Raw genomic sequence first — 23,031 nt, 5'->3', positions numbered from 1 at the left:
CACACAAGAATGTAAAAGTGAACCATGCACGCTGCTATGAAGGAATATTCCACAGCAGTTGAGTACACTTTGTTTAAGGTTAACAAGAGTTTAAAAATTATTGTTTTAAGAAACCAATATTCATATGATGAAAGAATTTCATCGTAAAGAATCTCTTTTTCTAAACTTGACATTAGCTAAAGTCAAGATTAGATTAAGGTCTAGGGGTAGTGTCAGTTAATGACCTAGATTTGGTGTCAAGACCTTAATTACTTAGAGAATCAAGGCCCAATTTAGGATCTGGGTCAGTGTTTTGGGTAGGGACAGATTCAGACCTGACTTATGTAGAACGTCAAGGCCTGAGTGAGGCCTAGCGTCAGCCCCCTAGCTGCAGACACTGTCAGGGCATGACTTAGGAGCAGCATCAGGGCCTTGGTTGGGTCAGCGAAAGGTTATAGTGAAAGACATGAGCAGGGCTTGAGTGAGTCACAGAATCAAGGCCTCGGTTAAGGAAAGCTTCAGGGCCTGAGTTAGGCACAGCCTCAGGTCTTCACTTAAGGATACCGACAGGGCTTTTTTTGGGACAGTCAGGATGGTGCATAGAAATGTGTCAGGAAATTTTCTCAGGACAGTGTCCGCATTTTAGTTATTGTTTGCAGCAGGGACCATTCGGGACAGATTCTGGGCCGTAGTGAGATATAGTGTTAAGGCCTTAGTTAGGATTAGTCTGTGCCTTTGTCATGGAGTGTATTAGGGTTTCAGTTAGGAAAAGATGCAGGACATTAGCTTGGGACAGAGTTAGGTCCGTTCCAGGCATAGTGCCAGAAAATTATTGAGAGCATCAGGACCTTAGTTAGGCCCAGTGACAGGGCCCTAAATCCGGACGTCTTCCAGCGTTTTGTATACAGATAGCGTCAGAGCCTATCTAAAGTACAGCTAAAGGGCCTAAGTGAGGCCTGTCTTTAGGGCCTGAGTTAGTGCCACTGTCAGTACATGTCTTAGGATCAGCATAAGGGCCTCTGTGGGATCAATGTGAGGATCTTTGAAGACATTATCAGGGATTCTATTAGGGATAGCCTCATGCCCCCATTTATGGACAACATCAAGGCTTACTTTGGGTCAGTTTCAGGAGCTTGGTAAGACCTGGGTCAGGATATTAGCTCAGGATAATGTCAGGACTTTAGATATTGTTGGCATCTGGGCCTTAGTTAGAGACAGCGTCAGGGACTGAGTTAGGGAGAATTTCAGGGCCTTAGTTATGCTAGAGACTCCAAGACCTTCCCTGAGTTCTAAAGGGCTGATTCGAACAGTTGCTAATCATGGAAAGGAGGGACTGCACAGACCAAAGAAGAACAGAATAGAATGAACAGTGCAGCCTTGGGCCAAGATTCTGGTTTTGCCTCAAGGGATACAGTTAAGAGCATCTTTGGGCTCTTTAGCAACCTAAACCCCCCCACAAAATAGAAGATTTTAGTCTTCATTCCAGAGAAGGTCCTCAAGAGACCATCTGAGGTCAGGTTATATTTAGTTAAGGCCCTGTACACACAGTAATCCTTAGGACACCTGTCTCCTTAAACCATTGCTGTAAAACTCCTCACCAGATCCTCCTGCATTGGGACACACGGTTTTTGAGGGTCGGAGTTTTCTGTGTCCCCCTTTGGCTGCCAAAGGAGTAAAGCTATTCTTCTCTACTTCCTGCAAACCTCTCTCTCTGAGATTTGATTTGGCACTGGTGCACAGAGGTTGAGTTTTCGACATCAAATTTAGTACCCAATGTGGGGCTGACTTGGGGATCCCCCTGTGGGTCCCCTGACTTGATCGGACACTGAGATTTTCTCCACACTAGTCTCTTTCGAGAGAGTGTAAGGTTGGAGAATTCCTTTAGAGGCCAAACCACCTGGGACCCTTGCCTGGAAAGGCCAAGCCCCAGTCATCCCAGCAGTTAGAACTCTAGGGCAGGAGTAGATGGTGGAAGAGGAACCACCCTAGCAGCTGCCGAGGCCGTCTTTGCCTTGAGGACGTTCCTCTGTTCCTCCTGCCTGGACTGCCCTGAATGTCCTACTCCAAGGGATTATTTTGGGGAACCAGAAAAATAGCATTTGGGATGTTGCAGCACCTCAGCCAGTGTGTGGTAACTCCCCTGGCAAGCAGTCTGAGGTCCTTTTAGCCCTGTACATTTGGGGGAACCTTGGTTCCCATTTGGGTGACTTTTCATTCCAGGAAATCTCATTTGGAAGCTGAACCACTTGGACAGAGGTCACAGGCTAAGTTGAGACTTGGAAGCTGATTTGAGTCTTGTGCTGTTTGGTTGTTGGTTTCTCTTTGGTTTCTGGTTCCTTTGGTGTGAGGCTTCCATTGGTGTTTAGGATTTTGTTGTGTTCTTAGTCCGTGGTGTGAGTGTTCCATGGTTCAAACGTAAGAAGTGCTTCTTCTTCAGTTCCATCTGAGAGCCAATGGGCAAAATCCTGGCAGACTGGTCAACCTATAGTTGTAAACCTAAGAGTAAGAAAATAATGAAATTCTATTGTAATTTTGTCTGGCCAATGTATGGATACATTCTTGAAAAATGAGGAAAGGTGGTCTTTGAATGATAGCCTAAATGACTATACTATCCTTCAGCTAGAGTTATTTTGTCACAGGAGGAGAAAGACAAAAGAAATTCCATACGTTCAAGCATTTATGAAACTACGTAATAAAGAAGGTGAGCGGCTAGGTAACAGGCTGATGGTACAAAGAGAAAAGAAAGCCACTTTGTACTAGAGCTCGTTGTGTCTGAATGCAGAAAAAAATAAGGGACAACATAAGATGGATACAGAAGGTGGTGAACATTTGTGAAAAGGGAACATGGAGGGAAGAGTTGTGCCTGACCACGATATTCTAAGATGGATTTTGTTGGAAGTGGGTTAGGGCAAGCCTGCATTTTGTTTCTCCCTCTAAAGTTTTCTTAGAATGCTGCTTTTGATTGTGAACAGCTGGTGAGTTCCTTTGCCTGTGTCTGTGATCTGTATTTTTGTTTGAAATCTCTTTACTTTGGTTCAGTGAATAAGTGTTTTTTGGCCAATTCTAACCGTTCTTTTGATCTCCAGCTAACTTTGGGATGCTTTAGAAGGCCCTTGAGCTATCTCAGAGAGAAATGTTTGATTAGTATATTAAATTACCTGGAATTCCTAAAAATCTAGTATGTCCTGGTAAAATTGGAAGTCCTTCCCCTCAAGCTACTTAGGACTTGGAGCAATTGGATAAATGACACCTCTGTATTGAAGTGTGTATTTATGAAAGTTACTGTGTTGGCTTCATTTTGCCCCGATGTTTAAGAGGAAAGGAAAATTACATAGTGAAGTTATCAGAATGTAATGACTCATGATGTATCACTGTTTGCTTTAGGTCTACTGCTAAAAGCACATGTACAATGCTTGTGTGACAATTGGGTATGAATAATAAAATGTATGGCCTATAGAAAGCGTTTTGTCATTAACATACCTCTGAGCATGTTCACGATACCTGATCAGTATTCCCCCAAAGTGGATTAACTAGGCAAATAACAAGGAGGCCTAGCACTGAGGGACATGATGTACACCAGGGCCAAACAGCTGAATCATTCTGGCACTGAGGGATTGACATTTTGATCATCAGTGCTTTCTATTGAAAGACTTGGAATCAAAAGGAAAAAAACTTCACGTATTGAGGTGTGAGGAAATCTCTCTGGCTTCTACATGGTTTAACTTAAATTATACTGACCAGAGTGGCCTGTTTTGTGGCCTTTTAGATACGAATTGTACATCTGCTTTGGAATTGAGGAAGGGAATGCATTTTACAGTCAAAAAGGAGTAGTAACTATGGTTCAGACATCCAAGATAAGCCTAAGTGATTTAGATGCATTCCTGAATTCTTTTTCTGTTTTCTTTTTAAGTTTTTTTTGGATGTGGACCATTTTTTAAGTCTATTGAATTTGTTACAATATTGTTTCTGTTTCATGTTTTGGTTTTTAGGCCACGAGGCATGTGAGATCTTAGCTCCCTGCCCAGGGCTCAAACCGGCACCCTCTGTGTTAGAAGGCGAAGTCTTAACCATTGAGCCACCAGGTAAGTCCCCGCATAACTGTATTGTTGAAATTGAATTTCTGAGCTACATCAGACTCAGGATGCCACTAGCCATTCTGAAAACAATGTCTGCTGGTAGCTGCAACCGTACGTTTTCAAGGACTCCTATCTTAACTATTAAATTTCAAACAGTGACTTTAGATCAGATACTATTAGAAAGATGAGACATATGTGTAGTGTTCAGTAGCTCCTGTTATGGATATGTCAATACTACATCAGAAGTTAAAACCTACTTAGGTAGAATTAGACAACTTGCTACGAAATCTCTCTGAAGTGCCAGTTCCAGACCAGGTTTCAGGCTTATTCTGCTGAATTCCTAAGGGGATGCACACTTTGGGATGGCATCAGGACTTTAGTAAGGACAGTGTCAGGACCATGGTAAGAGATGGATCAAGATATTAGCTCAGGATAGTGTCAGCACGTTAGTTATTGGCGGCAGCAAGGCTGATGTTAGGGACAGCTTTAGGGCCTTAGTTAGGGACAGCATCAGAACCTGAGATAGACCAAATATCAAGGCCTAGGCTAAGACTAGGGTCAGGGCCTTTGTTAGGGACAATGACAAGGCCAGGGTTAGGCCTAGCATGAGGATGTGAGTTAGGGACAACCTCAGGGCCTCACTTCGGGACAGTGTCAGGGCTTACTTAGGGAAAGGGTCAGTTAGGGTTAGGGTTAGGGCACAGGTTAGGATTAGGGTAAAGATTGGGGTATGGATACGTGTTAGTGTACGAGTTAGGATTAGCGTACAGGTTAGAGTTAGTGTATGGGTTAGGTTTAGGGTATGCTTTAGGGTTGGGGTATTTATGAAACCTCTCCCACTCTCCCGATATCACTTAGCAGGTAAAGTAATATTATTTCGACTCCAGGAATGGAGAAGAATATAGACGCTAGGATAAGACAAATAACACACACATTATAAATAAATTTCATTAGGATTTTGTTTGTAACCAAATCTCATTAGGATTTTGTTTGTAACCTGTACATTAAAACACTAGTGCTTAGGAAATCTATTGGAGGCAGAAGCAGTAAAGGGTAGTTTTATGGGAATAACATCACAGATTTTCTGTAGAATACACACATTTTGACTGGTTAGCAAGTCAAGGAGGCATGCTTTTGTTCTGAAGATATAAACCCTCTTCTAAATTGAGCTCTTATTGGAAGTTAGACATTTTCTCTTGCTGTTGTATTGTTTTGTATTTGCATGATTATTCTGCTTCCATCTCCCTTGTTAAACCGTTGATTTGGGGAAGAGTGCCATTACTGAAAGGAGGTAACAGAATTTTTCTCAAAAACAGAAGGAAATGGTTCTCACCTAACTATTAAGAAATAATCTCTATACTGGTGTACTGACAGAATTATGATTCAGGGATAATAATCCTATGTTGTAACAAGGGAAATTTAAAAAGATTAAGGGAAAAGATAATATTTTACCACTTGCCATCCTTTCCCACTCTCTGAAATGACTAGTATAATGTGGAGAATTCTCATTTCGTCTGTAAGGAATGCATGAATTAGGATATGGGGGTTAACAGATAAGTACTGATACATATGAAAGACATAATAAAAAAACACCTAAGGAATACAGAGAGAGGTCTACTCAACACTCTGTAATAACCTACACGGGAAAGGATCCAAAGATGAATAGATTGATACATACATATGATGAACCAGATGCAGTACACCTAGAGCACACACCACATTTTTCTCCAATTGGCTGTGATACTAGATAACAATTAAATTTTAAAAAACACACAAGAAGTAAGGAGATATAAGCTCTTGGGGGTTTGCCCTGACACACTGCACTCTCATTTGCAGCCTACTAACACAATTTCCAGGAAGCCTCTGTTGCAGGAAAACCCAGAGTTGGAAATGGAGAAATGCTGCCGCCTTGTGGCCGTTTCCCGCAAGAGCGGCTTTAAACGCATAGCTATGGGTCACTTAACATTCACAAGGACTCAGGCCTCTAAAAGACACCTGCCCTCAAAAAAAAAAAAATGTCCTGAGCTCGGCAGTGGTGAAAAAAATTCAAAGCAGGCAAATGTGTCAAAGAGATAGTATGAAGAGGTAAGTTTTACTCACTCTTTATCAAAAAAAGCAAAATGGAGAAAAGCTCAACCTCAGGAATGATCAGACTCCTCTAAGCTACAAAAAGCTTTCAGCTCACCCAAGTTAACTACCGTCAGCCAAAAGACTACAAACAATAAATGCTGAAGGGGTTTTAGAGAACTCTGTTCCCTCTGTCTGCGGAGGACATGTGTAGTTGTAACAGCCAATAATGAGAACAGAAAGGAGCTGCGTTTTCAATTAAAAATTGAGCCACCCTTCCATCCAGAACACCCACAGCCGAGCCTCTCACCTGAGAAGACAGGCTGCAAGAGCTGCACTCCACGAGTTTTCACAGTAGCCAAGACACCGAAGCAACCCAAATGTCCATCAACAGATGAATGGATAAGAAGAGCTGGTCCGTGGACACAGTGGACTATTAGCCATGGAAAACAAGGAAACACTGCTCTTTGAGGCACCCGAGATGAGCCTAGAGATCATCACAGAACATGAGTTAAGTCGGAAAGCAAAAGGCATACTGTATGACATCACCTATAGGCGTTATCTAACAGCTGACACAAATGAACATATTTCCACAAAGAAAGACACTCACACACTTAGAAAACAAACTAAGCTTAAGTAAAATGAAAGGTGGGGGGAATGGATAAATTAAGATTAGTGTCACCATATGTGTACAAATACGTATTAAATATATATATCAAACAGACCGACCATATAGCAAGGGAGGTCACCAGAACACTCTGCAATAATTTACATGGGAAGAGGATCTGTACAAGAATATATATCTATATCTATATCTATATCTATATCTATATCTATATATATATATATATATATATAAAACGTACAAATGAACCAGATTCTGTACATATAGGACCAACAGTATTCTAATCATTACCCCGATTTAAACAAATTAAAAGAGCGAACAAGAAGTAATGTGACATACACTTCTGGGGTTTTTTCCTGGCACATTCCATTCTAATTGACAACCTGGGAACAGGACTTCCAGAAGGCTCTGCTGCCCTAGTAACCAGATGTGGGAATGTAGCAATGCTGACGCCTTGTGGCCGTTTCCCACAGCAGCAGCTTTAAAGTCAGTGCTAATGGTCACTCAATATTCACACCCATTGCAGGCTTGTAAATGACACCTGCCCTCCAAAACAAAATCCTGGGGTCGAAAATCGACCAAAAAAGTCGAAAGAGGGCAACCTTCCAAGAAGACAATTTCGAGAGGTTTATTGTACTCACGGTTTTTTTTTTCTGTTTTTGTTTAACAGAATAAAAAAAGGCGTGGAAAAATGCTGAACCTTAGGAATTATTAGACACGAAAATACACGTTACAATAACCTATCATGTCACACGACTCAGCATGGCCAGCAGCAAAACTTCTGCAAACAAGAAATGCTGACGGGGTGGTGAAGAAATGCGTACCCTCGGTTCTAAGTGGGACGTGGTAAGAGCCCCTAAGGAAAACACAGTGGAGTTGCCTGGAAAGGGTCAACATTGAGCGACCGTTCAATCAAGCATAGCCACTGCTGGGTCTATCACCTGAGAGGATGAGAATCAAAAAGACACGGGCTGGCAATCCTGCAATCCAGCAATGTTTACCATAGCCAACACTTGGAAGCAATGAAAATGCCCAGCCACAGAGGAATGCAGAAAGGAGCAGTGGTCCATGGACACAATGGAAGAGTACTCCAGTGAAAAGTAGAAATTCCATTTTAAAAACAGATATAAGTAAGGAGACATCAGCTTTGGGGGGTTTCTCCAGACACATCCCACCGTCATTGATAACCGAGGAACACCACTGGCAGGAAGGTCTGCTTCACTAGTTACCAGAGTGGGAAACGCAGAAATGCTGCAGCCCTCTGGCCGTTACGTGCAACGGCAGCTTGAAAACCCGTGCTAATGGTCACTTCGTGTGCACAAGTTCTGGAGGGCTGTCAATGAAACCTGCCCTCAAAATGTCTTGAGGGAGGTAGTGGCCAAAATATTTCAAAAGGCGGCACATAGTTCAAGAAAAGAATGGGATGAGGTAAGCTACACACACAGTTTGAAGGAAAAAAGGACATCCCTGAAAGCTCAATTTCAAGGCTTTATGAGACGCATGCAAATCCAACCACAGAGGTATGGGCTCACACCAGTCAGAAGAACCATCAGCAACAAGACTACCAACAATTCATGCTGAAGGGGTTGTGGAGAAGTGCATACCCTCTAGGTTAAGTGGGACTTTGCCGCCAGCCGCGGCGGGTCCTCAAAGTGTAGCAACAACCGACGAGAGGGGGTAGGGAACTGAACGCACCAAGGTATGGGATCAGAAGGGCACAAGCAACTGACGCTTGCAAGGCAAGTTTAATAACAAAGCCTAGCCGTATATATACCCCTAAAGCAGGGAATTTGCTTCGTCACGCCTTATCGGCATCAGCTGGTTGGTTGGCTTCTCGGCTTAGTGACACCTTATCAGCATCAGCTGTTTGGTTGGCTGCTCGGCTTCTCCCTCAAAGGCACCAATTTCCCCTCCAGGGTTGCTTTTCCTAGCTTTAGGGAACAACCAGGGACTCCCAGTAACTGAGCAGGTCCCTGGAGCGATTTGGCCAAAGGCCATCTCCTTTTGTATGTTCATACCATAAAGTCCAGGATGCATACCAAGGAGAGTACAGTCGGGCCCTGAGGCTTAGGAGGGTCTTAGTGGCGCCTTCCTCAGAGGGCAATGCTCGCCACAGGACTTCACCTGGTAAGAGACACTAATGGGAACAGAATGGAGGTGCCTTTACAAGGTAAACACTGAGTTACGATATGATCCAGCAGGCACACTCGTGGGCCCATAACCTAAGAAAGAAGACAGAAGTGGAAAGACACAGGCAGGCAAATCTGCATTGCAGGAGTATTACAATAGCCAGGACATGGAAGCAACCAGAAAGTCCATCAACAGATGAGTGGACAAAGAAGAACAGGGACCTGAACAGATGGAATATTAGCCAAGGAACAAAAGGAAACAATGCCATCAACAGCACCATCGGTGAGGCTAGAGTTCATCACGCACCTTGCAGTAAGTCACAGAGCGAAAGATACATAGCCTACGATATCACTTATAGGTGTTCCCTGAAAATTGATATCACTGAAGATATTTCCACAGAGAAAGGCAATCACAGATGCAATAAACAGATTTATGGTTCACCCATGGACAGGTGTGAGAATTGTGTACATTAGGAAATTGGGTTTAAGAGAGAGATACAAACACAGGTGAAATACAAAATCACCAAAGGCCTACGGAATACCAAGAGAAGAGTACTCAACATTGTGTCATAAGCTACATGGGAAAAGGATCCAAAGAAGACTAGATACATGTTTATGTGTAAAAGAGCCACATCTTTCACACCTACAACAAGCAAAACATTGTAATCAAACTTGCTGTGAGAAACAATAAACATTGAATTAAAAAACGAACAAGTCAGTCGTGAGGCACAAACTTAAGGGGCTTTGTCCTGGCACAGTCCATTCTAATTGACAACCGAGAATACGACTTCCACGGAGGCTCTGTTACCCGAGTAACCAGGTTTGGTAAAGGAGACCTGCTGCCGCCTTGTGGCCGTTTCTCAAAACAGCAGCTTTAAACCCAGTGCTAATGGTCACTTGATATTCAAAATCATTGCAGGCCTATAAATGACACCTGCCCTCAAAAACGATTCTTGGGTCGTCAATCGAGGAAAAAAACTCAAAAGATGTGCACACTTCAAAACGACAATATCAAGAGGCATATTTTGTGCACATTTTGTCTTCTCTTTCTTTCTCTTGTGATAAATAAAAGGGCATGGAAAAATGCTCAACATCAGGAATTAATAAAGCCATGCAAATCCAGTCGACAGAAACGTTCACCCACCGTCGTCAGAATGATCATCAGCCACAGAGTCTACAAAGAATAAATGCTCAAGGTGTTTTAGAGAACTCTGTGCCCTCTAGCGGCCGCTGGGACGTTACCTGGTAACAGCTAGTAGTGAGAACACCGTGGAGGTGCATTGAAAGGTAAAAATTGAGCTAACCTGTAATCGGGTAGGCCCACTGATGGGCCTATCTCCCGAGTAGACCAAAATCAAAAAGACACAGGCTGGCCATCCTGCGCTGCAGCAACATGTACCATCGCCAAGACTTGGAAGAAACCCAAATGTCCATCAACAGAACAATGCACCAAGAAGAAGGGGGCCCATGTGCACAATGGAACATGAGCCACGGAAGAGCATGCAACAGTGCCGCTGGCACCACCGTAGAAGGATCTAGAGATACCCACCCAGAAGGAAGTACGAAAGAAACCGAAATAGAAATATCCTATGACATCACTTATAGCTGTTACTTCAACATTGATACCCATGAAGTCATTTCCAAGAGAAGGCCGTGCATAGATGCAGAAAACCAACTATGCTTAACCAAGTGGAAAGGTGTAAGGAATGTATGAATTTGGATATGGGGGTTTACAGACATGTACTGATACACATGACATATATAATCACAAAATACCTAAGGAATACCAAGAGAGGTCGACTCAACACTCTGTAATAACCTACACGGAAAAGGATCCAAAGATGAATAGATTGATACATACATATGATGAACCAGATGCAGTACACCTAGAACACACACCACATTTTTACTCAATTGGCTGTGATACTAGATAACAATTAAATTTTAAAAAACACACAAGAAGTAAGGAGATATAAGCTCTTGGGGGTTTGCCCTGACACACTGCACTCTCATTTGCAGCCTACTAACACAATTTCCAGGAAGCCTCTGTTGCAGGAAAACCCAGAGTTGGAAATGGAGAAATGCTGCCGCCTTGTGGCCGTTTCCCGCAAGAGCGGCTTCAAACGCATAGCTATGGGTCACTTAACATTCATAAGGACTCAGGCCTCTAAAAGACACCTGCCCTCAAAAAAAAAAATGTCCTGAGCTCGGCCGTGGCGAAAAAAATTCAAAGCAGGCAAATGTGTCAAAGAGATAGTATGATAGAGGTAAGTTTTACTCACTCTTTATCAAAAAAAGGAAAATGGAGAAAAGCTCAACCTCAGGAATGATCAGACTCCTCTAAGCTACAAAAAGCTTTCAGCTCACCCAAGTTAACTACCGTCAGCCAAAAGACTACAAACAATAAATGCTGAAGGGGTTTTAGAGAACTCTGTTCCCTCTGTCTGTGGAGGACATGTGTAGTTGTAACAGCCAATAATGAGAACAGAAAGGAGCTGCGTTTTCAATTAAAAATTGAGCCACCCTTCCATCCAGAACACCCACAGCCGAGCCTCTCACCTGAGAAGACAGGCTGCAAGAGCTGCACTCCACGAGTTTTCACAGTAGCCAAGACACCGAAGCAACCCAAATGTCCATCAACAGATGAATGGATAAGAAGAGCTGGTCCGTGGACACAGTGGACTATTAGCCATGGAAAACAAGGAAACACTGCTCTTTGAGGCACCCGAGATGAGCCTAGAGATCATCACAGAACATGAGTTAAGTCGGAAAGCAAAAGGCATACCGTATGACATCACCTATAGGCGTTATCTAACAGCTGACACAAATGAACATATTTCCACAAAGAAAGACACTCACACACTTAGAAAACAAACTAAGCTTAAGTAAAATGAAAGGTGGGGGGAATGGATAAATTAAGATTAGTGTCACCATATGTGTACAAATACGTATTAAATATATATATCAAACAGACCGACCATATAGCAAGGGAGGTCACCAGAACACTCTGCAATAATTTACATGGGAAGAGGATCTGTACAAGAATCTATATCTATATCTATATCTATATCTATATCTATATATATATATATATATATAAAACGTACAAATGAACCAGATTCTGTACATATAGGACCAACAGTATTCTAATCATTACCCCGATTTAAACAAATTAAAAGAGCGAACAAGAAGTAATGTGACATACACTTCTGGGGTTTTTTCCTGGCACATTCCATTCTAATTGACAACCTGGGAACAGGACTTCCAGAAGGCTCTGCTGCCCTAGTAACCAGATGTGGGAATGTAGCAATGCTGACGCCTTGTGGCCGTTTCCCACAGCAGCAGCTTTAAAGTCAGTGCTAATGGTCACTCAATATTCACACCCATTGCAGGCTTGTAAATGACACCTGCCCTCCAAAACAAAATCCTGGGGTCGAAAATCGACCAAAAAAGTCGAAAGAGGGCAACCTTCCAAGAAGACAATTTCGAGAGGTTTATTGTACTCACGGTTTTTTGTTTTCTGTTTTTGTTTAACAGAATAAAAAAAGGCGTGGAAAAATGCTGAACCTTAGGAATTATTAGACACGAAAATACACGTTACAAAAACCTATCATGTCACACCACTCAGCATGGCCATCAGCGAAACTTCTGCAAACAAGAAATGCTGACGGGTTGGTGAAGAAATGCGTACCCTCGGTTCTAAGTGGGTCGTGGTAAGAGCCCCTAAGGAAAACACAGTGGAGTTGCCTGGAAAGGGTCAACATTGAGCGACCGTTCAATCAAGCATACCCACTTCTGGGTCTATCACCTGAGAGGATGAGAATCAAAAAAGACACGGGCTGGCAATCCTGCAATCCAGCAATGTTTACCATAGCCAACACTTGGAAGCAATGAAAATGCCCAGCCACAGAGGAATGCAGAAAGGAGAAGTGGTCCATGGACACAATGGAAGAGTACTCCAGTGAAAAGTAGAAATTCCATTTTAAAAACAGATATAAGTAAGGAGACATCAGCTTTGGGGGGTTTCTCCAGACACATCCCACCGTCATTGATAACCGAGGAACAACACTGGCAGGAAGGTCTGTTTCACTAGTTACCAGAGTGGGAAACGCAGAAATGCTGCAGCCCTCTGGCCGTTACGTGCAACGGCAGCTTGAAAACCCGTGCTAATGGTCACTTCGTGTGCACAAGTCCTGGAGGGCTGTCAATGAAACCTGCCCTCAAAATGTCTTGAGGGAGGTAGTGGCCAAAATATTTCAAAAGGCGGCACATAGTTCAAGAAAAGAATGGGATGAGGTAAGCTACACACACAGTTTGAAGGAAAAAAGGACATCCCTGAAAGCTCAATTTCAAGGCTTTATGAGACGCATGCAAATCCAACCACACAGGTATCGGCTCACACCAGTCAGAAGAACCATCAGCAACAAAACTACCAACAATTCATGCTGAAGGGGTTGTGGAGAAGTGCATACCCTCTAGGTTAAGTGGGACTTTGCCGCCAGCCGCGGCGGGTCCTCAAAGTGTAGCAACAACCGACGAGAGGGGGTAGGGAACTGAACGCACTAAGGTATGGGATCAGAAGGGCACAAGCAACTGACGCTTGCAAGGCAAGTTTAATAACAAAGCCTAGCCGTATATATACCCCTAAAGCAGGGAATTTGCCTCGTCACGCCTTATCGGCATCAGCTGGTTGGTTGGCTTCTCGGCTTAGTGACACCTTATCAGCATCAGCTGTTTGGTTGGCTGCTCGGCTTCTCCCTCAAAGGCACCAATTTCCCCTCCAGGGTTGCTTTTCCTAGATTTAGGGAACAACCAGGGACTCCCAGTAACTGAGCAGGTCCCTGGAGCGATTTGGCCAAAGGCCATCTCCTTTTGTATGTTCATACCATAAAGTCCAGGATGCATACCAAGGAGAGTACAGTCGGGCCCTGAGGCTTAGGAGGGTCTTAGTGGCGCCTTCCTCAGAGGGCAATGCTCGCCACAGGACTTCACCTGGTAACAGGCACTAATGGGAACAGAATGGAGGTGCCTTTACAAGGTAAACACTGAGTTACGATATGATCCAGCAGGCACACTCCTGGGCCTATAACCTAAGAAAGAAGACAGAAGTGGAAAGACACAGGCAGGCAAATCTGCATTGCAGGAGTATTACAATAGCCAGGACATGGAAGCAACCAGAAAGTCCATCAACAGATGAGTGGACAAAGAAGAACAGGGACCTGTACAGATGGAATATTAGCCAAGGAACCAAAGGAAACAATGCCATCAACAGCACCATCGGTGAGGCTAGAGTTCATCACGCACCTTGCAGTAAGTCACAGAGCGAAAGATACATAGCCTACGATATCAGTTATAGGTGTTTCCTAAAAATTGATATCACTGAAGATATTTCCACAGAGAAAGGCAATCACAGATGCAATAAAGAGATTTATGGTTCACCCATGGACAGGTGTGAGAATTGTGTACATTAGGAAATTGTGTTTAAGAGAGAGATACAAACACAGGTGAAATACAAAATCACCAAAGGCCTATGGAATACCAAGAGAAGAGTACTCAACATTGTGTCATAAGCTACATGGGAAAAGGATCCAAAGACGACTAGATACGTGTTTATGTATAAAAGAGCCACATCTTTCACACCTACAACAAGCAAAACATTGTAATCAAACTTGCTGTGAGAAACAATAAACATTGAATTAAAAAACGAACAAGTCAGTCGTGAGGCACAAACATAAGGGGCTTTTTCCTGGCACAGTCCATTCTAATTGACAACCGAGAATACGACTTCCACGGAGGCTCTGTTACCCGAGTAACCAGGTTTGGTAAAGGAGACCTGCTGCCGCCTTGTGGCCGTTTCTCAAAACAGCAGCTTTAAACCCAGTGCTAATGGTCACTTGATATTCAAAATCATTGCAGGCCTATAAATGACACCTGCCCTCAAAAACGATTCTTGGGTCGTCCATCGAGGAAAAAAACTCAAAAGACGTGCACACTTCAAAACGACAATTTCAAGAGGCATATTTTGTGCACATTTTGTCTTCTCTTTCTTTCTCTTGTGATAAATAAAAGGGCATGGAAAAATGCTCAACATCAGGAATTAATAAAGCCATGCAAATCCAGTCGACAGAAACGTTCACCCACCGTCGTCAGAATGATCATCAGCCACAGAGTCTACAAAGAATAAATGCTCAAGGTGTTTTAGAGAACTCTGTGCCCTCTAGCGGCCGCTGGGACGTAACCTGGTAACAGCTAGTAGTGAGAACACCGTGGAGGTGCATTGAAAGGTAAAAATTGAGCTAACCTGTAATCGGGTAGGCCCACTGATGGGCCTATCTCCCGAGTAGACCAAAATCAAAAAGACACAGGCTGGCCATCCTGCGCTGCAGCAACATGTACCATCGCCAAGACTTGGAAGAAACCCAAATGTCCATCAACAGAACAATGCACCAAGAAGAAGGGGGCCCATGTGCACAATGGAACATGAGCCACGGAAGAGCATGCAACAGTGCCGCTGGCACCACCGTAGAAGGATCTAGAGATACCCACCCAAAAGGAAGTACGAAAGAAACCGAAATAGAAATATCCTATGACATCACTTATAGCTGTTACTTCAACATTGATACCCATGAAGTCATTTCCAAGAGAAGGCCGTGCATAGATGCAGAAAACCAACTATGCTTAACCAAGTGGAAAGGTGTAAGGAATGTATGAATTTGGATATGGGGGTTTACAGACATGTACTGATACACATGACATATATAATCACAAAATACCTAAGGAATACCAAGAGAGGTCGACTCAACACTCTGTAATAACCTACACGGGAAAGGATCCAAAGATGAATAGATTGATACATACATATGATGAACCAGATGCAGTACACCTAGAACACACACCACATTTTTATCCAATTGGCTGTGATACTGGATAACAATTAAATTTTAAAAAACACACAAGAAGTAAGGAGATATAAGCTCTTGGGGGTTTGCCCTGACACACTGCACTCTCATTTGCAGCCTACTAACACAATTTCCAGGAAGCCTCTGTTGCAGGAAAACCCAGAGTTGGAAATGGAGAAATGCTGCCGCCTTGTGGCCGTTTCCCGCAAGAGCGGCTTTAAACGCATAGCTATGGGTCACTTAACATTCACAAGGACTCAGGCCTCTAAAAGACACCTGCCCTCAAAAAAAAAATGTCCTGAGCTCGGCAGTGGTGAAAAAAATTCGAAGGAGGCAAATGTGTCAAAGAGATAGTATGAAGAGGTAAGTTTTACTCACTCTTTATCAAAAAAAAGCAAAATGGAGAAAAGCTCAACCTCAGGAATGATCAGACTCCTCTAAGCTACAAAAAGCTTTCAGCTCACCCAAGTTAACTACCGTCAGCCAAAAGACTACAAACAATAAATGCTGAAGGGGTTTTAGAGAACTCTGTTCCCTCTGTCTGTGGAGGACATGTGTAGTTGTAACAGCCAATAATGAGAACAGAAAGGAGCTGCGTTTTCAATTAAAAATTGAGCCACCCTTCCATCCAGAACACCCACAGCCGAGCCTCTCACCTGAGAAGACAGGCTGCAAGAGCTGCACTCCACGAGTTTTCACAGTAGCCAAAGACACCGAAGCAACCCAAATGTCCATCAACAGATGAATGGATAAGAAGAGCTGGTCCGTGGACACAGTGGACTATTAGCCATGGAAAACAAGGAAACACTGCTCTTTGAGGCACCCGAGATGAGCCTAGAGATCATCACAGAACATGAGTTAAGTCGGAAAGCAAAAGGCATACCGTATGACATCACCTATAGGCGTTATCTAACAGCTGACACAAATGAACATATTTCCACAAAGAAAGACACTCACACACTTAGAAAACAAACTAAGCTTAAGTAAAATGAAAGGTGGGGGGAATGGATAAATTAAGATTAGTGTCACCATATGTGTACAAATACGTATTAAATATATATATCAAACAGACCGACCATATAGCAAGGGAGGTCACCAGAACAGTCTGCAATAATTTACATGGGAAGAGGATCTGTACAAGAATATCTATATCTATATCTATATCTATATATAGATATATATATATATATATAAAACGTACAAATGAACCAGATTCTGTACATATAGGACCAACAGTATTCTAATCATTACCCCGATTTAAACAAATTAAAAGAGCGAACAAGAAGTAATGTGACATACACTTCTGGGGTTTTTTCCTGGCACATTCCATTCTAATTGACAACCTGGGAACAGGACTTCCAGAAGGCTCTGCTGCCCTAGTAACCAGATGTGGGAATGTAGCAATGCTGACGCCTTGTGGCCGTTTCCCACAGCAGCAGCTTTAAAGTCAGTGCTAATGGTCACTCAATATTCACACCCATTGCAGGCTTGTAAATGACACCTGCCCTCCAAAACAAAATCCTGGGGTCGAAAATCGACCAAAAAAGTCGAAAGAGGGCAACCTTCCAAGAAGACAATTTCGAGAGGTTTATTGTACTCACGGTTTTTTTTTTTTCTGTTTTTGTTTAACAGAATAAAAAAAGGCGTGGAAAAATGCTGAACCTTAGGAATTATTAGACACGAAAATACACGTTACAATAACCTATCATGTCACACGACTCAGCATGGCCAGCAGCAAAACTTCTGCAAACAAGAAATGCTGACGGGGTGGTGAAGAAATGCGTACCCTCGGTTCTAAGTGGGACGTGGTAAGAGCCCCTAAGGAAAACACAGTGGAGTTGCCTGGAAAGGGTCAACATTGAGCGACCGTTCAATCAAGCATAGCCACTGCTGGGTCTATCACCTGAGAGGATGAGAATCAAAAAGACACGGGCTGGCAATCCTGCAATCCAGCAATGTTTACCATAGCCAACACTTGGAAGCAATGAAAATGCCCAGCCACAGAGGAATGCAGAAAGGAGCAGTGGTCCATGGACACAATGGAAGAGTACTCCAGTGAAAAGTAGAAATTCCATTTTAAAAACAGATATAAGTAAGGAGACATCAGCTTTGGGGGGTTTCTCCAGACACATCCCACCGTCATTGATAACCGAGGAACACCACTGGCAGGAAGGTCTGCTTCACTAGTTACCAGAGTGGGAAACGCAGAAATGCTGCAGCCCTCTGGCCGTTACGTGCAACGGCAGCTTGAAAACCCGTGCTAATGGTCACTTCGTGTGCACAAGTTCTGGAGGGCTGTCAATGAAACCTGCCCTCAAAATGTCTTGAGGGAGGTAGTGGCCAAAATATTTCAAAAGGCGGCACATAGTTCAAGAAAAGAATGGGATGAGGTAAGCTACACACACAGTTTGAAGGAAAAAAGGACATCCCTGAAAGCTCAATTTCAAGGCTTTATGAGACGCATGCAAATCCAACCACAGAGGTATGGGCTCACACCAGTCAGAAGAACCATCAGCAACAAGACTACCAACAATTCATGCTGAAGGGGTTGTGGAGAAGTGCATACCCTCTAGGTTAAGTGGGACTTTGCCGCCAGCCGCGGCGGGTCCTCAAAGTGTAGCAACAACCGACGAGAGGGGGTAGGGAACTGAACGCACCAAGGTATGGGATCAGAAGGGCACAAGCAACTGACGCTTGCAAGGCAAGTTTAATAACAAAGCCTAGCCGTATATATACCCCTAAAGCAGGGAATTTGCTTCGTCACGCCTTATCGGCATCAGCTGGTTGGTTGGCTTCTCGGCTTAGTGACACCTTATCAGCATCAGCTGTTTGGTTGGCTGCTCGGCTTCTCCCTCAAAGGCACCAATTTCCCCTCCAGGGTTGCTTTTCCTAGATTTAGGGAACAACCAGGGACTCCCAGTAACTGAGCAGGTCCCTGGAGCGATTTGGCCAAAGGCCATCTCCTTTTGTATGTTCATACCATAAAGTCCAGGATGCATACCAAGGAGAGTACAGTCGGGCCCTGAGGCTTAGGAGGGTCTTAGTGGCGCCTTCCTCAGAGGGCAATGCTCGCCACAGGACTTCACCTGGTAAGAGACACTAATGGGAACAGAATGGAGGTGCCTTTACAAGGTAAACACTGAGTTACGATATGATCCAGCAGGCACACTCGTGGGCCCATAACCTAAGAAAGAAGACAGAAGTGGAAAGACACAGGCAGGCAAATCTGCATTGCAGGAGTATTACAATAGCCAGGACATGGAAGCAACCAGAAAGTCCATCAACAGATGAGTGGACAAAGAAGAACAGGGACCTGAACAGATGGAATATTAGCCAAGGAACAAAAGGAAACAATGCCATCAACAGCACCATCGGTGAGGCTAGAGTTCATCACGCACCTTGCAGTAAGTCACAGAGCGAAAGATACATAGCCTACGATATCACTTATAGGTGTTCCCTGAAAATTGATATCACTGAAGATATTTCCACAGAGAAAGGCAATCACAGATGCAATAAACAGATTTATGGTTCACCCATGGACAGGTGTGAGAATTGTGTACATTAGGAAATTGGGTTTAAGAGAGAGATACAAACACAGGTGAAATACAAAATCACCAAAGGCCTACGGAATACCAAGAGAAGAGTACTCAACATTGTGTCATAAGCTACATGGGAAAAGGATCCAAAGAAGACTAGATACATGTTTATGTGTAAAAGAGCCACATCTTTCACACCTACAACAAGCAAAACATTGTAATCAAACTTGCTGTGAGAAACAATAAACATTGAATTAAAAAACGAACAAGTCAGTCGTGAGGCACAAACTTAAGGGGCTTTGTCCTGGCACAGTCCATTCTAATTGACAACCGAGAATACGACTTCCACGGAGGCTCTGTTACCCGAGTAACCAGGTTTGGTAAAGGAGACCTGCTGCCGCCTTGTGGCCGTTTCTCAAAACAGCAGCTTTAAACCCAGTGCTAATGGTCACTTGATATTCAAAATCATTGCAGGCCTATAAATGACACCTGCCCTCAAAAACGATTCTTGGGTCGTCAATCGAGGAAAAAAACTCAAAAGATGTGCACACTTGAAAACGACAATTTCAAGAGGCATATTTTGTGCACATTTTGTCTTCTCTTTCTTTCTCTTGTGATAAATAAAAGGGCATGGAAAAATGCTCAACATCAGGAATTAATAAAGCCATGCAAATCCAGTCGACAGAAACGTTCACCCACCGTCGTCAGAATGATCATCAGCCACAGAGTCTACAAAGAATAAATGCTCAAGGTGTTTTAGAGAACTCTGTGCCCTCTAGCGGCCGCTGGGACGTTACCTGGTAACAGCTAGTAGTGAGGACACCGTGGAGGTGCATTGAAAGGTAAAAATTGAGCTAACCTGTAATCGGGTAGGCCCACTGATGGGCCTATCTCCCGAGTAGACCAAAATCAAAAAGACACAGGCTGGCCATCCTGCGCTGCAGCAACATGTACCATCGCCAAGACTTGGAAGAAACCCAAATGTCCATCAACAGAACAATGCACCAAGAAGAAGGGGGCCCATGTGCACAATGGAACATGAGCCACGGAAGAGCATGCAACAGTGCCGCTGGCACCACCGTAGAAGGATCTAGAGATACCCACCCAGAAGGAAGTACGAAAGAAACCGAAATAGAAATATCCTATGACATCACTTATAGCTGTTACTTCAACATTGATACCCATGAAGTCATTTCCAAGAGAAGGCCGTGCATAGATGCAGAAAACCAACTATGCTTAACCAAGTGGAAAGGTGTAAGGAATGTATGAATTTGGATATGGGGGTTTACAGACATGTACTGATACACATGACATATATAATCACAAAATACCTAAGGAATACCAAGAGAGGTCGACTCAACACTCTGTAATAACCTACACGGAAAAGGATCCAAAGATGAATAGATTGATACATACATATGATGAACCAGATGCAGTACACCTAGAACACACACCACATTTTTACTCAATTGGCTGTGATACTAGATAACAATTAAATTTTAAAAAACACACAAGAAGTAAGGAGATATAAGCTCTTGGGGGTTTGCCCTGACACACTGCACTCTCATTTGCAGCCTACTAACACAATTTCCAGGAAGCCTCTGTTGCAGGAAAACCCAGAGTTGGAAATGGAGAAATGCTGCCGCCTTGTGGCCGTTTCCCGCAAGAGCGGCTTCAAACGCATAGCTATGGGTCACTTAACATTCATAAGGACTCAGGCCTCTAAAAGACACCTGCCCTCAAAAAAAAAAATGTCCTGAGCTCGGCCGTGGCGAAAAAAATTCAAAGCAGGCAAATGTGTCAAAGAGATAGTATGATAGAGGTAAGTTTTACTCACTCTTTATCAAAAAAAGGAAAATGGAGAAAAGCTCAACCTCAGGAATGATCAGACTCCTCTAAGCTACAAAAAGCTTTCAGCTCACCCAAGTTAACTACCGTCAGCCAAAAGACTACAAACAATAAATGCTGAAGGGGTTTTAGAGAACTCTGTTCCCTCTGTCTGTGGAGGACATGTGTAGTTGTAACAGCCAATAATGAGAACAGAAAGGAGCTGCGTTTTCAATTAAAAATTGAGCCACCCTTCCATCCAGAACACCCACAGCCGAGCCTCTCACCTGAGAAGACAGGCTGCAAGAGCTGCACTCCACGAGTTTTCACAGTAGCCAAGACACCGAAGCAACCCAAATGTCCATCAACAGATGAATGGATAAGAAGAGCTGGTCCGTGGACACAGTGGACTATTAGCCATGGAAAACAAGGAAACACTGCTCTTTGAGGCACCCGAGATGAGCCTAGAGATCATCACAGAACATGAGTTAAGTCGGAAAGCAAAAGGCATACCGTATGACATCACCTATAGGCGTTATCTAACAGCTGACACAAATGAACATATTTCCACAAAGAAAGACACTCACACACTTAGAAAACAAACTAAGCTTAAGTAAAATGAAAGGTGGGGGGAATGGATAAATTAAGATTAGTGTCACCATATGTGTACAAATACGTATTAAATATATATATCAAACAGACCGACCATATAGCAAGGGAGGTCACCAGAACAGTCTGCAATAATTTACATGGGAAGAGGATCTGTACAAGAATCTATATCTATATCTATATCTATATCTATATATATATATATATATATATATATAAAACGTACAAATGAACCAGATTCTGTACATATAGGACCAACAGTATTCTAATCATTACCCCGATTTAAACAAATTAAAAGAGCGAACAAGAAGTAATGTGACATACACTTCTGGGGTTTTTTCCTGGCACATTCCATTCTAATTGACAACCTGGGAACAGGACTTCCAGAAGGCTCTGCTGCCCTAGTAACCAGATGTGGGAATGTAGCAATGCTGACGCCTTGTGGCCGTTTCCCACAGCAGCAGCTTTAAAGTCAGTGCTAATGGTCACTCAATATTCACACCCATTGCAGGCTTGTAAATGACACCTGCCCTCCAAAACAAAATCCTGGGGTCGAAAATCGACCAAAAAAGTCGAAAGAGGGCAACCTTCCAAGAAGACAATTTCGAGAGGTTTATTGTACTCACGGTTTTTTGTTTTCTGTTTTTGTTTAACAGAATAAAAAAAGGCGTGGAAAAATGCTGAACCTTAGGAATTATTAGACACGAAAATACACGTTACAAAAACCTATCATGTCACACCACTCAGCATGGCCATCAGCGAAACTTCTGCAAACAAGAAATGCTGACGGGTTGGTGAAGAAATGCGTACCCTCGGTTCTAAGTGGGTCGTGGTAAGAGCCCCTAAGGAAAACACAGTGGAGTTGCCTGGAAAGGGTCAACATTGAGCGACCGTTCAATCAAGCATACCCACTTCTGGGTCTATCACCTGAGAGGATGAGAATCAAAAAAGACACGGGCTGGCAATCCTGCAATCCAGCAATGTTTACCATAGCCAACACTTGGAAGCAATGAAAATGCCCAGCCACAGAGGAATGCAGAAAGGAGAAGTGGTCCATGGACACAATGGAAGAGTACTCCAGTGAAAAGTAGAAATTCCATTTTAAAAACAGATATAAGTAAGGAGACATCAGCTTTGGGGGGTTTCTCCAGACACATCCCACCGTCATTGATAACCGAGGAACAACACTGGCAGGAAGGTCTGTTTCACTAGTTACCAGAGTGGGAAACGCAGAAATGCTGCAGCCCTCTGGCCGTTACGTGCAACGGCAGCTTGAAAACCCGT

This window comes from Kogia breviceps, chromosome 3, assembly GCF_026419965.1.
Source record: "Kogia breviceps isolate mKogBre1 chromosome 3, mKogBre1 haplotype 1, whole genome shotgun sequence".
In the NCBI taxonomy this organism is placed as follows: domain Eukaryota; kingdom Metazoa; phylum Chordata; class Mammalia; order Artiodactyla; family Physeteridae; genus Kogia; species Kogia breviceps.
The sequence above is the reverse complement of the archived record's forward strand: the minus strand, read 5'-3'. Positions refer to the sequence as shown.